At 44.4% G+C, this 14,326-nt stretch overlaps 1 long non-coding RNA gene across 1 annotated transcript in view; it reads right to left on the bottom strand.

Annotated features, from left to right (window-relative positions):
• Positions 1 to 3,722: 3,722 nt before the first annotated feature.
• LOC147996784 (uncharacterized) overlaps positions 3,723 to 14,326 on the bottom strand; it is a 60,263-nt gene continuing 49,659 nt past the window's right edge. Inside the window, exon 3 of the long non-coding RNA XR_015654866.1 lies at positions 3,723 to 4,713. This is a non-coding gene — a long non-coding RNA (uncharacterized LOC147996784). The remainder of the gene's footprint in view (positions 4,714 to 14,326) is intronic.

Here is a 14,326-nt window from a genome sequence, read left to right as displayed (position 1 = left end):
ATAGCCACCAGGCGGCAGAAGAGGATAACTCACTGCTCAGAACAAGTAAGGCTCTAAGCAGGGTGAGTCAGGTGATCCAGAACAGTCAAATGCTAATCCAGAATCCTCCTCATTAATGACCGGGAATTGGTTTCAGGGCACCCCTTCATGTCCTGACACATGTGGAAAAAACACTTCCGTAGTCTCAACTTCCTCCTTCTACATAAAGGAAGAGCATTTCCATTTACACTACTCCACCCTCTCAGTTTGGGGCTAATTTTGTTTCAGTTTTATTGTTTTCATGGCTAGCGTTAGAAGCCAGGGACTTCTGTATTATAGATAAGTGCTCTATTACTGAGCCCCACTTCTGTCCCCACTGCCTTGTTTGTAAGTTATCTTGGCTTATTTAGAATCCTGTCATGGTGCAAACATTGTGTGAGTAGAGGTTACACTATATTGCTCAGAGGACAATACAATGACGGGATCCGTGCAGATGTGATTTTTATTTGGGTTATATTAATCTGCATTTGATCAAATGTGCTGAAAGCAGCATCTTCCCAATAAGAGAGAGCTGGTTCTGTACTCTCTCCAAACCTCTGGTGTGCAATCCCACTTACTGCGATGGTGCGCATAGTTCTAGAGAAATAGAGAGGAGAGGGACTCCTGCTGTGGGTCTGAAGAGTCTGCCTGCTCTAGTTGGCCTGAGAATAGGCCGAAGAAGAGCTGTTGGCATGGGAGGGTAGCTACTTTAGAACATATCTGAGCACTATGGAGGTTCAGTATTCTCTATTCTTACCCTGACTGTAGCCTCCTGCTGATTCTGCCATCATTTCTGTCATCTTCAAATGGCAATGTATGACCCAGGGGCTCAGATCCTGGAATTCAGAGTCAGGTCTTGCCAGGACTTCATATGGGGTGTGTTCAGCCAGTGACCCTCTTCAAAGGCTTCTAAGTTTCCTATAAAAGCAGAAGTGGAAAAAAGTCCACCATCCAATTTGTGGGTAACAGCTTCTCTCTGGCAGATAAGACTCACTCATGGTCTCTGACTCCCAGAGGAGTTGCTTGATGTCTTGTTGTTCAAGTACCCACCCCAGAGCAATGCCATCCTAACCCTACCTGGAAGCTACAGCCAGCTTGTTCTAGGTACATAGAAACCATAATCTGAAGAAAGTAGATGTTGAGGAGCGGCTGGAGGATCCCATCACACAGAATGTCATCCTGTAATTTGGCCACCAGTGAATTGGTCATTAGAAGGACATATGACAATTGACTATCAGGAGGTACTTTATGTTGGGGTAAAATGATCAAGCTTCAGAGGCATACTCTCCTACTCTTCCTCCCCAATTGAAAGTATGGCCAGTAGACAACTATTCTGTCCCCCTTCACCACCACATACACCTGTACACAAATACACATACCACGTGCACATATACACAATACACGTGCAACAAGCACACAACATATATACACACAAATAGCACATACCATACATGCACACCACGCACATACACACATACACTCATATTCCACATACACACACATCATCTCACACATAGGCACACACATCACATACACATACAAACACACATATTCACCACACAATACACACACAGCACATACTCACACATATGCCTACATGTACACCGTGCACATATATGCACACACATTTACATACACAAACATGCAATACTTTTGCTTATAACACACACATATACACAACACAACACATACATACATACACACACATCTGTACACTTGTAAGCAAAAGGGAGTTGGGGTGAAGATACATCATTTAAAGTGTATGTTTTCTATTCATCCTCTGAAGAAATTTCCTAGCTATTGGGAGAGCTAGGGCAGTAAGGGAGCAAAGTGCCCAGCAAGGCAAACAGCACAGAGGATGGGCACTTGCCATACAGACGTACTCAGTGAACACAGAAGTGAGCAGAAGAAAAGGGAAGGAAGTATGGCACTGAGGAAGTAAGTATGAAGCTGCCTGTCTTTGTAGCCTCCATCCTCACTCACATCTTGGGTACCTACCATGGATCAAGGTCATTAGTTGAGCACTCCTACTGCAAGTGACAGAGCCTAAATTCATACCAGTGGACAAATACAGTAGTGCCATACCCAGAAAACAAGGTCTTAATTAGTGATACAGACTCAAACTCATAGGACCAATTACATGGATGCTAACAGATCATAGATGGTCCTGGAACCCATTTTATCTCTCTTTCTGCTTCCCTTGAAACTTGTTGTGTGGGTGCACACTTTCTTATGACTCATCTGAACAGCTATATTTGAGCCAATATTTCAAGCAAAAGTCTGTAACCTACCCTATTGGGTTTCTGTATCACCGATCCCCACAGCCGTGAAATAGAGTCTGACCAGTTCTGGTGACTTATGGCACTGGCAACAGTGCAGGATCAATTCCACCCAAGCTACATGAGCTGAGATAGGGTGAGGAAAGATGTCCCAAAGCAGAGTGTTATGAATAGGAGAGGGCCGAGTGGATTAAAATTGACTGCCTGCAGACGAGCCATCACCAGTGTTGAGGTATCATCCATTCGTGGAGCTATGAACACTCACTAGAGAAAAGAGCTTGTTCTAAGAGAGATGACAAGAAGAGAGTTTGAGGACAAAGGATGCTTGAGCTCAAATCTATTGAGATGAGAATGACTCTGTCCATTACATAGGAGGAGAAGAGCCATTGCCTTATCTGGCATCAACGGGAGGAGAGGTTCTTGGTCCTGTGAATTCTTGATGCCCCAAAGTAGGAGAATGCTAGTTCGGTGAGGCAAGAGTGGGTGGGTGAGTGGAGGAGCTCCCTCATAGAAGTAGGGGGAGGGAGGACGGGATGAGGGGTTGTGGAGGGGAAACTGGGAAAGGGGATAACATTTGAAATGTAAATAAATGAAATAGCCAATAAAAAATCATTTAAAAATGGGTACTGAGGTGTTGCCACCTAATATGGTCCCGGGTTCACGTGTCCAGATCCTTGGCCCACGGCTGTTGGTGCTATTTATGGAGGTTCTAGAAACTTGAGGGGGGTGAGGCAAAGCTGAAGGGAATGGGTTTCTGGTAGACTTTGGATTTCATTTCTCTGCTTCTACCACGGTGCTCCTCCACCTCACTAAAGGCCCAGAATCAGCAGAGCGAAGTAGGCGATGAACTTTGTAAAATCATGCCTTTTGTCCCTTGCGTTTGTTGGATATTTTATTATAGCAGCAAGTAAAGTAACTAATAACCCTGAGGTGCAATTCAAACATACAATAGCAAAACCAAAGGTCTGAGCTCACCGAAAAGCTGTCTCTGAGAGCAGGACTGTCTCTATACACACCCACACATCAGATCTAACCACGCTTGTCTCAAAGCGCCTTCCAGGGCCTTTTGTCTGGGGTTGACCATTGCCCCACACCTTTGGGACATGGGGATGAGAAGAACAAAACAGCCCAAGAGTAAAAATGTTTTCCCTCTTTCTTCTAGGCATGGAAACTAATACCCATAAGCAAGCCTCTTATTTCTCCAGCGTATTTCTACCTGGTCTCCAGCCCTCACTTCTCTAGACTCTATTGCATCTGTTTGGCTTGCTTGAATTTTAATTACACCTCCCAGGGCAGCATCTGCAGAAGGTCTCATCAGCAAGTGGATTAAGATCGATAAACAAGTTAAATGGTGACACAGATGACTGACCTCACCAGAGTTCCAGGACATACCATCTCACTCCCCAAAGGAAAACAACAAGAGTTCCATTTTCAACTATTTATTTCTGAGGCACATTATCATAGACACTGTTAATGAATTGCTTACAGTTTGCCAAGTCATGAGATGAATGCTTTATATACATAATCTGGTATTCTTAGAGCATGCTTAAAGGCTGTACATATATTATCATTTCTATTTAAGGAGGTGAGACTCAGATACATATTACTGAGTACTGAAAACCCACCATGTGCCTTTCACTGCTAGATTCTAGGTGCGTGTGCAAAAAAGAAACTCATTTCCCACTTCCCCAGCAAACAATGTGCAAGGGCAGCAACCTCCTGACATGGCATATACAAAGCCCCTGATTGTGGTGCCCTTAACTGATGCAGGGAGCACTCAGAGGATGCTTTAAGAAGAGCTTTGAATGTGAGCCTAGGTGCCCTTCTTTACCAGTCAGCATCACAGAGTTCAGACAGGTCATGAACAATGTCCATTTTTCCTCTGGCAGATGCTTGTATCAGGAAGAAAGCAGAGTTGAGGCTTTAAGCCTGTCCAGAAACCCCATGCTGAAGGGCTCCCTTTCTTCAACCTCAGATGGCCATCTAGCCTCTTCTTTAAAAGACCCTGCATAATTTGTTCCTGTTGCAGAGCTCTGGGTCAGCAGCTTTTTTTTCACATTATATTTAGAAAAAGTAATAAAAGAGTTCTCCCTGTAGGCTTCACCAACTGGGTGGTGTTATTTCAAATTAAAAAAAAAAAAAAGCAAACCTGAATTGTGAAAGGAGACCAAATTACCCACTTGTGAGCAAGAAAGACACAAAAATCACTTGTAGGGTGTCTTCTGGGGCGCTTACAGAAGCTCTCAAACTGCCAACTGAGGCAGGGGCTGGGACTTCAACTCTTGGCAGCTCCCTGAGGCATGAAGCAGCCTTGGCTGTGCTCCTGTCAGCTTGTACAGGTCTCCAGACTTGCAAGCACCTGCTTTCCAGGCTTGATTTAATACTTAGCAGTCCCGGGTCGACCTCTCTACCTCATCTGTAAAGAAAGAACAGTAATCAACCTTGTTGAGGGCTGTGAAAATGAAGTGGAATGAAGCACACACGGGATGGGCCTGCTCTGTAGCATGTAGCAATCCGGCCTAATGCTGCTGCTGCTCACTCTGCCTGCTAATTGGTTTTATATCACTGCTTAATAAAACACAAACTCTCTGTCTCTATCTATTATGAAAAGCAATGTCCCAATAAGGGCAGTACTTAGCATGAAGGGCCCTCTCCTCAGAGGCAAACATGACTGGATTCCTTTCTTGATGGAAAGAGATTCCTAAGGAAGTGCCTTCGAGGCATGAGCAGACTTGCCTCTCACCTGTCACCCCACTGCCTGGCCAACAAAGACTTGATTCTGGACTGACAGAAGGGAAAAACACTGAAACATTTTCAGTTGGGAACTGTGAATGAAGTAACTAAAATTTCTCTGGCAATAGGGACAGGAAGAAGACAGAGAGGTGCAAGAAAAGCCATTCCAGGTAGCCATATCATGGAGCATGAGGGAAAAGGTATCTGCAGTGTCTTGTGCAAGGTAGCTCCATGGTGTTTTTTTATCCTGGGCTGGGTGACTTCATAATGCCTACATTTTTCTATTCTTCATGGCTCTACTCACTGCACTATTCCGACCTATGGAATGGTAGTAGCTTCTGGTTTTGAGCTGTGGATGGCTATGCCACAGGCACAGTTTGGGCTGTCAAGGTCTATAGTTTCTGCCATGCCTTAACTTTGAGAGAATACTCTAACACACATTAACATTTTGGGACACTGTTTAGATAGTGTGTGTGTGTGTGTGTGTGTGTGTGTGTGTGTGTGTGTGAGTGTGTAAGTGTGGGTATTATGTGCCCTCAAAATGTGTGGACCTCAGTTGTCATTCTAGGTCTGACCCCCACTTTTCCGTCTTGTTTGAGACAGGGTCTTTTCAGTTGGTATAAGCCAAGCTTATTGGCCTACGAACTTCAAGGAATTCTCTTCTCTCAGCTTCCTGTTTCCTTTAGGTATACTGGGATTGCAAACGCATTCTGGCATCTGGCATTTGAATGAGTTTGGGGACTCTCTACATAGGTTTTCATATTTATGTTTTTACCCACTGAGGTTGTCACTATTTACTGATATTTGTGGAGACGCTATACTGGAAATGATATGGGGACTCTAGTTTCTACAGCTCGCTCTCTCTCTCTCTCTCTCTCTCTCTCTCTCTCTCTCTCCCTCCCTCCCTCCCTCCCTCCCTCCCTCCCTCTGTTCCTCCCTGCCTCCTTTCCTCTCTGCCTTCTTTCCTTCATCCCTCCTTCTGTCTCCCCCTCCCTCCCTCCAAGTTACCAAGTTATATAGCCTAGGTTGGCCTTGAACACTATTTAATCCTCTAGTTTCAACCCTGGAAGCGTCCTGTTCCCAGGGAGCTTTAAAGATTTAAATGCCTTGTGTTTACACTGATGAAGCTCTCTCCATTCGTCATATCTTGATCTGTAGCATGCTCTATGCAAAGACCCCAAAGCGCAGAGGTAATGCAGATGGGCAGAAGCAGCAGAAAGAGAGTCTGAGAAAGTCTTAGCAGTCACAGGTGAGTGGCTTCACCCTCCTAAGTGCTGACTCCATCCCTGCAAGGTGATTTGCTTCCCAGTTTTCTAAGCAGAAAGTCAAAACAAAGGCAGATTTGGATTTCCTTCCCATCTCCCCCTTTCCAGGTGTTGAGAACCCAATAGGTAGGATTTCCTACCCAGGCCAGATGGGCGATACCCATATTCTGGTGATGTCAGCCACTGAGGAGGGAGAAACTTAGAAAACAACAACAAAAAGAGGAAAGAATCACATGGAGGGGAAAGCCAACAGGAAAAGGAATATGTGAGCAGCAGGCAAATCCACACAGGCAGAGTGTGGCTGTAAAATTAAAATAGACTTCTTTTATCCCACACTAGATCCAGCACCGTAGTGCCACATGACATCTGTTAGATATTTTCACCTCAGTCGGCAAAGTGTCTCACCCGCTCTGTTCCATCCCCTATCACACTGCCGATGGCTACTCTCTGAGCCGGGCAACAATCTCTCTACCCATCTAATTCCCAAGGCAGGTTGCCAGCATGCGAGACATAAGCATCCAAATTCTGTGGCGGCCCAGAGTGTCCAGCCACCACACACTCTCTTGAACTCAATTAAATTGTGACACGAAAGAACACACAACACAATAACCTCTGATCCAATTGATAAGATATAATTGCCCACCTAGATAAACAAAGCCCTGTATGCACCCATCCCTTAAGAATATTCATAACAACCTGTAAATGTGCCTCCATGTTCTCTCGGCTGCTCTCCTTCTCCTCTAGTCTCCTCCTCTAAAACTTTTCTCCCGCCCATCCTTCCTTCTCATCCAATGACAGGCCTCATTCTATCCTGTACCTGCCTTCACTTGCATAATGGCATCATCCTACAGCAGTGTCAAGTGAAGTTGCTAGTTTATAGGACTTCAGGGGAGACATCAGAGGAGAGCAGTTACAGGCAGGATAATCACAGGACAGACCAGCCACTGTAGAAGACCAACCATAGCATAGAGCCTTGTATAGAAAGGGTTGAGCACAGTCATAGCTAAGGATCATTTGAAGGGGTAAAGAGGAGAGCCAGGGGTAAGAAAAGTCAACTCTGATCCTTTCTGTGTGCTTTAGTCTGTTCGTTTGTTACAGGGTTGGGGAAAATGTGATTTACGGAAGAAGATGTTTACTCTGGATCACACTATCTTGCATCCTGGGAAGGCATTGAAGCTGAACAGGTCTATTCACAGCAATGTGAGTGTGAAGGGGCAGCTATTCTCACCAGGTAGGCCAGGAATCAGCAACTCGATCAGAATTAGAGGCAAGTATAATTTTCAAGAGCAGCCCCTACTAACCCTTACCAAATAGGCCCCATGTCCCAAAGGTCCTGTCAAAGACATTTAACAACAGCACCAGGAATACCAAGTCTTCAAACACGAAGGGTTTCAAACACAAACATTCTAAATAAGTACACTAATTGAGGAGGAAAAAAACAACCCCTTTGCCAGTCAAGTAAGACCATATGAAATAGATAATAATTGGGGCAAAGACCCCAAAAATGCTACTGTAAGGTAAAAGAAAAGAACTTGGAGTTAGGTGGAAAGGGGAAGGGATGCCAATTGGAAAGGGATGCTGATGAGGACCGTAAAAGAGGTCCCAGACTTTGAGAGAAGGGTCACCGGACTGGGGAACATTACCAATTTGGTTTTTCTGATTTCTTTTGAAATGCAGAAAATCCAGGACTCCTCATATATCACTGGGGGCCATTTTAGAGACAAAAATCTTGGTGAAGATGACAGGTTGAGAAGGTAAATGCAGTTGTGAGATTATTCCTATCATGGAACAACTGTAAACAAGCTTGTCTCCTTTCTAGAGACTTCTCCAATACAGTATATCTGGGCCTCCAGACAGACTGTGAATAGAAAGGATAGTAACGGTTACAGGGAACTATTCATGTTAAAGGCAACGAAATAGGGTGCAAATCCAGGAACGAGCCTTCTGTGCTGGGAATCAGACTGAGTCCTTTCATTACCATAAGTACTGACATCTCTCACCTGCCTCCCACCCAACCCTATCAGAGGCTCACGACCTCTCTGCTCTCACTATAAGCTTTCCCCCAAATAGCATCATAGTGATAATTTGGTAAAATAGAGACTACATTAGCTCACTCTTCTCCCCTTATTTAAAAATCTTCAAATGTATCATCTTTCATTTAGAATATGCCAGTCCATGCCTACCTAGGATCTGAGTGTCTCTCCTTCTGCCTTTGGCTTGTCCCATCTCTTCCTGGATGCTGCTCACTGTGTCCTTGCCATGACAACCTTCTGACTGTCAGTTAAGTCCCCACTCCCTTGCTCTGGTTGGATCTCTATGCCAGCTTCCCTGTCACAAGAGTTGATTTTTTTTTCCATATCAAGGTTAGCAAACTATGTCTGTGGACCAAGAGAAGGTCAAGCATACTTTTACATGTTTGAAGATTTCACTTTTATTTTTAGTTATGTTTTTATGTGTATACGTGTGTGTGCATGAGTTCAGGTACCCTGAGAGGCCAGAAGAGAGTATCAGATCCCCTGGAGCTTTAGTTACAGGAGGTCGTGAGTCACCCAGCATGGGGGCTGGGAACTTAACTCAGATTCTGTACAAGAACAGGCAGCACTCTTAATCACTCCAACTCCAATCTTATAGTTTTTCAAGAGATATTTTTTCTCTGTTGTTTTATAAAAGAAGGTATGGCAGAGATCATATGTCCCAGAAAAGGCTGGAATATATACTGTTTTGTACTTTACTGAAAGAACTTAGCACACCTTGACCTGGACTTTTGAGTGATTCCTACTTGCCAGTCAGGCTATGTTTATATGTTCCTGTCCTATAGAAACCATTCGTAACTTCTTCAGCCTGCAGTTGGGTCCTTTACCTGGCTTGAGGTAAAGGACCCAACTCTCCAGCAACAAATAAGAAAACTTACATATGTTTGTGGTATATCAGAGAATGTTCTGGATACCATTGACTGTAATCATGGCATGCTTGAAGCTTGCTGGTGGATGAAGTGGCTGGGCAAACAAACAGAGACCCTAAGGGGCAACGAGGCGGGCAGGCAACAGAGTGCATGCTGTGTACACTTGTGCTAGGATCAATCTCTCTGACAAGCTGACATTTGAGCTAAGACCTAACCTAACATAGTTGGACAAGTGTTTTAGGAAAAAGATCAGTTAATAGCTGTGGAAAACAAGGCAGCTAAGAGCTTGATGCTGATGATGGAGGCCAGAGAAGCCCTCACCTATGTCTGCTGTGTTAATCTGGATGGTCTCCAGCCTTGTCTTGCTCAATATCCTTGAAGTGTGTTGTAAAAATATATGAAATAGAAAAGAGTATAGTTGTCTTTTACCCCGCTAGGTCCTGCACCGTGGTGCCCCAAGATGTCTGCTAGATATCTTGGCAGAAACACATCCCCACTCCTCGGCGGCCCAGTGTCTCTTGCCGCCGCACACTTTCCTATACTCAAACCCTCACATAAAAGAACACACAACACAATAATCTTAGACCCAATTGATAAGATATAATTGCTCACTTAATACAAAGCCCACTTAATACAAAGCCCGGTACCATCCATCCCTTAGGAACATTGATAACAACCTGTAAATACACAGAGCAGAATCTTAACATCACCGGCCATGGCTTCTCCCCTCTCTCTCTCTCCTGTCTCCTCCTTTCTCTCTCTGTCCTAGTCTCCTCCTCTTCCTTCAAACTTCTCTCCTGCCCATTCTTCCTTCTCCTCCAATGACAGGCCTCCTTCTATCCTGTACCTGCCCCTCACCTGTACTTTACAAATTCAATGAGGAAAAGATTCTGATGAAGTCACCTGATTCCTGAGTAGGAGACTAGGCAGCTATCCTTGGGGCAGTGGAATTATCATCAAAATACAGATAACTTCAGGGCAAACCACAACAGAAGTGGGCTTATTCTAGTGGTCAGCAGTGGTAGATGTCACAGACCTTTGTTTGCAAGGATGTTTGAGTAAGTAGCTAATGAACATTTTTAAAAGGTCCCCCAAAGTCACAAAAAAGACATTGAATGCCAAAGGCTACTTAAATTCTGCGTGAACATTCTCTCACTTCCCCAAAACACACACACACACACACACACACACACACACACACACACACAGAGTCTAGTAAAGTCTACACAACAAAACCTTCATGACAGTTTTCTCTGGAAGATATGGATATTCTCATATCTGTATTTGTCTAATGGTGCTCTGCTAGTCACTGAAGAAAATACTTCTGTTGATGAGAGAACATGTGCTCCTTCACAGCAGGGAAGAGGGGTCCTTACACTCTGGGCATCCAGCCTTGGTAGAGGATCATTAGGAATGAATAACAGCTCCCCTCAGCGGCTAGGCAGAGGCAAAGATCAGATGCAACCAAATTTACCAGCTGGGTTCTACCTTCTTCCCTAGGAGTCTCAACATCTTCACTGTTGGGAAGCCCCTGGGTCTGAATCATGAGACCGAGGCAAATCCCAATGATGCTGGTGCAAAGGTGTAATGCAGGACTCACAGACAAGGTTTCAGCTCAGTATGTTATTTGGTTCTTCTGAGCAGGGGTTGTGGGTACTGCCTGTACCCACCCATACTTCCCTAGATTTATTTCTGGTCTGATTCTAATGCCACGTCCTGTGTTCTTCCACCTGCCAATCTCTCTACCTGCTGGAATCACGGAAGTGTGAAGTCACCAGGGAGTTGAAATCCTTGAAAACAGTCTGAAAATGACTTGCAGGGGGTTGCAGAAAGGAGCGGGAAAGCAGTGAGAATGTGCCCCTTTGATTCCAGAGTTTGATTCCAAAGGACTCTGATTTGGCCATCCTGGAAGAAGCTGGCATGATAATTGTAGCTGCTTGTATTATAAATGGTAATTATGTTCCCTAAAAAACTGTTTGTACCAGAGTGTCTGCGAGTAGCTTCCTGGAACCTGCCCCCAATTGGTTCTGATTAGTAAACAAAGATGCCAACAGCCAATAGCTGGGCAGACCAGAGAGGGGCAGGTTTTTAGGATTCTTGGGCTTGGGACTGGGAGGAGAAGGAAGGCGGGGAGAGTGGAAGGGAGGAGAGATGCCATTCCTGGGAATAGTGCCGGAAGTAATAACTTGAGAATAGCCACGTGGAGATTAGGCAGTGGCTCAGCGATCGAGCTGTTTAAGGCATATTAAAGTGTAAAGGCTGGTGTCTTTCATTGGGGAACATAAAGCATTGAGGTGGGTGGTGAACCCACCGCTGGGATGTCATAATATTTATTTCAACAAATAACATTGCCAGCCAGCTGCCTCCCATTACTTAGCCTATCCAAATACCCATTTTCAATCAAACTTTTGCCCAAAAAGCTGCATAATGTGTGTTAGAAATGCCCTCTTCCCAACAGGATGTGTAGCCAAAGCCATATGCTCTCAAGTGCAATTATTGAAGATAGGAGATTTCATGAAGATGGACATCTGCTGAGCGCCTGGCATCTGCCAGTCACTTTATCAACACTAGAAAGGGGCAAGATTTTAAAAGGATGCAGAATTACTGTTCTTAGGAGTACATATTCTACAGACATATGTCGTAGAGACATTAGCAGACTTTAAAAATGTTCAACTTTTTTCTATTATCACATCATGCACAGTTAACTTCTACAGACAGTGACTCATTCTGTCTTAGTTACCATTCTATTGCTGGGAGGAGACACTATGATAAAGGCTACTCATAAAACAATGAATTTTCCTGGGGGTTTGCTTACAGTTTCAGAGGGTTACTCTGTGATCATCATGGCAGACAGCACAAAGGCATGATGCTGGAGTATTAGCTGAGAGCTGTACATTTACATCTATAGGCAACAGCCAGAGAGAGACAGAGACAGAGACAGACACAGACACAGACACAGAGGCAGACAGACACACAAACACAGAGACAGACAGACACAGAGGCAGACAGACACACAAAGAGACAGAGACACAGAGAATGTGATTGAGCCTGGCATGGGTGTTTGAAACCCCAAAGGCCATCCCCAGTTATGCACCTTCACCTCCTAACCCTTCCCAGTTTCACTAAATGGGGACCAAGCATTCAAAAATATGAGCTTTGGGAGTCTATTCTCATCCAAACTACCATATACTTCCTATCAAATCATTCTCCAGCAGAAGCCACTGGGTTGTCCCGTAATTCATTTCAGTTCTGACACCACATGCTTAGACTCAGAATCTGATCCCACAGGTAAAATGTTCATTCACACACACTGTCGCTCACTTGAGATAATGGTCACAACTACTAGGTTTTCGCTTCTAGTCCTAAGCCATTGACTTATGGGGTACTTATTCCTCCTTAGATTCTGTTAATTTGTTAGAAGGATACACAGAACTAGAAAACACATATATCTGCCAAATATGGATGGTTGACCCTGATCTCCAGTTTGATTGGGTTGAGAAGTGAATAGACAGGTGAGTCTGTGAGGATATTTCCAGAAACTGTTAACTAAGGGTTAACCTGTAGGCGGCAGCATCCCATATGATTGGGGCAGAAGTCCAGATGAAACCAAAAGGGGAAGGAGGAGGAGACCCCTCCCCCCCAGTGCAGGTTCCTGTATCCATGGGATGAAAGGCTTTCCTCTGCTACTCTCATCACAACACAAATAGGCAAGGAAGAAGCAGATCACGGACTGGAACACCTCTATGTCAAAGGTAAGCAGCAGCTTTCTTAAAGGAATTGAGACCTTCTCCACAGGAGGGAATTCTTGTCTGGTACTACAAAATCTGGTCAAAACACTACAACTAGGGAGGACCTAAGTCCTAGTGGGGAACATATTGCTGTTATTTTGCTAAGTAGATATGATATACTCATCAAACTGCCTTCTAAATAATTGTCTCTGTAGGTTAGTGCTGCTCTCAGCTTTGGTCGGAGAAGCTTCTTTTTGTAAGGAACCACAGTAACTGCAGAGGCTCTTAACTTGGTCAAACACTAAGAATGAATGACTATTAGAAAGCTCAGCCCTAACCGGAACATCTGTGTGATGTCCTCTGGAGCCCAGAGAACACTGCAGAAGAGATGAGAAGAGATGTAAGAGCTGGAGGAAGGGGTGACATGTTGGGTAACAGTGTCTTCCAGGCATAGTGCATCTGAGACACAATTAAATGCACAACTACGTGACTACCAGCACACTGCTTATACAAAGTGAGGCCATTGGCACAGTGTGCATCCTTCTAGAAGTACGAATCAAATTTGTTGGGTCACAAAATTTCAACGTAGACATGAGTGTCGAAGGGTGCTTGTGGGTTGATGTCTACAAACAGGTGAGGTCAGGCACAAGATAAGGCAAGGCCTGTGACTGGGCAGTGAAAAAGAAAGGGGGACTGAGAATTTTAGAGACTGGACAGAGGAAGAAGGAAGATGGAGGAAGAGAAGGATGACCCAGATCCATGTGGCTTTAAATAGCCACAGGTAGCTATGAATATGTTATAAGGGTTGGATAATTACAAGACAATTTGTCTTATCTAGGTGGGCAGTTTATATCAATATCAATTGGCCCTGAGTTCATTGTGTGGACATTTTGTGGGGTGAGAATTTACTGATATAAATCTGATTGATAAATTACAAGCCTCTATAGTTTTGATTTTACTGGATTACAGGGGTTTGTAACAGTTTACCACCAGATGTTCTGTAGTCTCATGGGGCTGGCATAGCTGCAACCTGACAAAGGAACTTAGAGAGACGGGTGGAGACTTTTCAGGAGCTCTGGGCCAGAGAGTTTGCCGAGTTTGGCTGACAGAGATGGGAAGACCCCGCTGGTACCCTGTGGCCCGCTGGTGATGGTGTGTTCCTTATTTAATATTTCCTGCTACAGATGCTAGGTTGGGAAGAGAAAGGGGATCAGCAGGACTGGGAAAAAGACACAATGGTAATGGAGTGAATATGAATAAATTACACACACACACACACACATACTTGTTCACTTATTTGTGTGTGTGTGTGTGTGTGTGTGTGTGAGAGAGAGAGAGAGAGAGAAGAGAGAGAGAGAGAGAGAAGGGAGATAATGAGTGAAATGCCATAATAAAACTCAT

The sequence above is a fragment of the Rattus norvegicus genome, chromosome 1 (genome assembly GCF_021556685.1).
Source record: "Rattus norvegicus strain SHRSP/BbbUtx chromosome 1, alternate assembly SHRSP_T2T, whole genome shotgun sequence".
Lineage (NCBI taxonomy): Eukaryota > Metazoa > Chordata > Mammalia > Rodentia > Muridae > Rattus > Rattus norvegicus.
The sequence above is the reverse complement of the archived record's forward strand: the minus strand, read 5'-3'. Positions and strand labels throughout refer to the sequence as shown.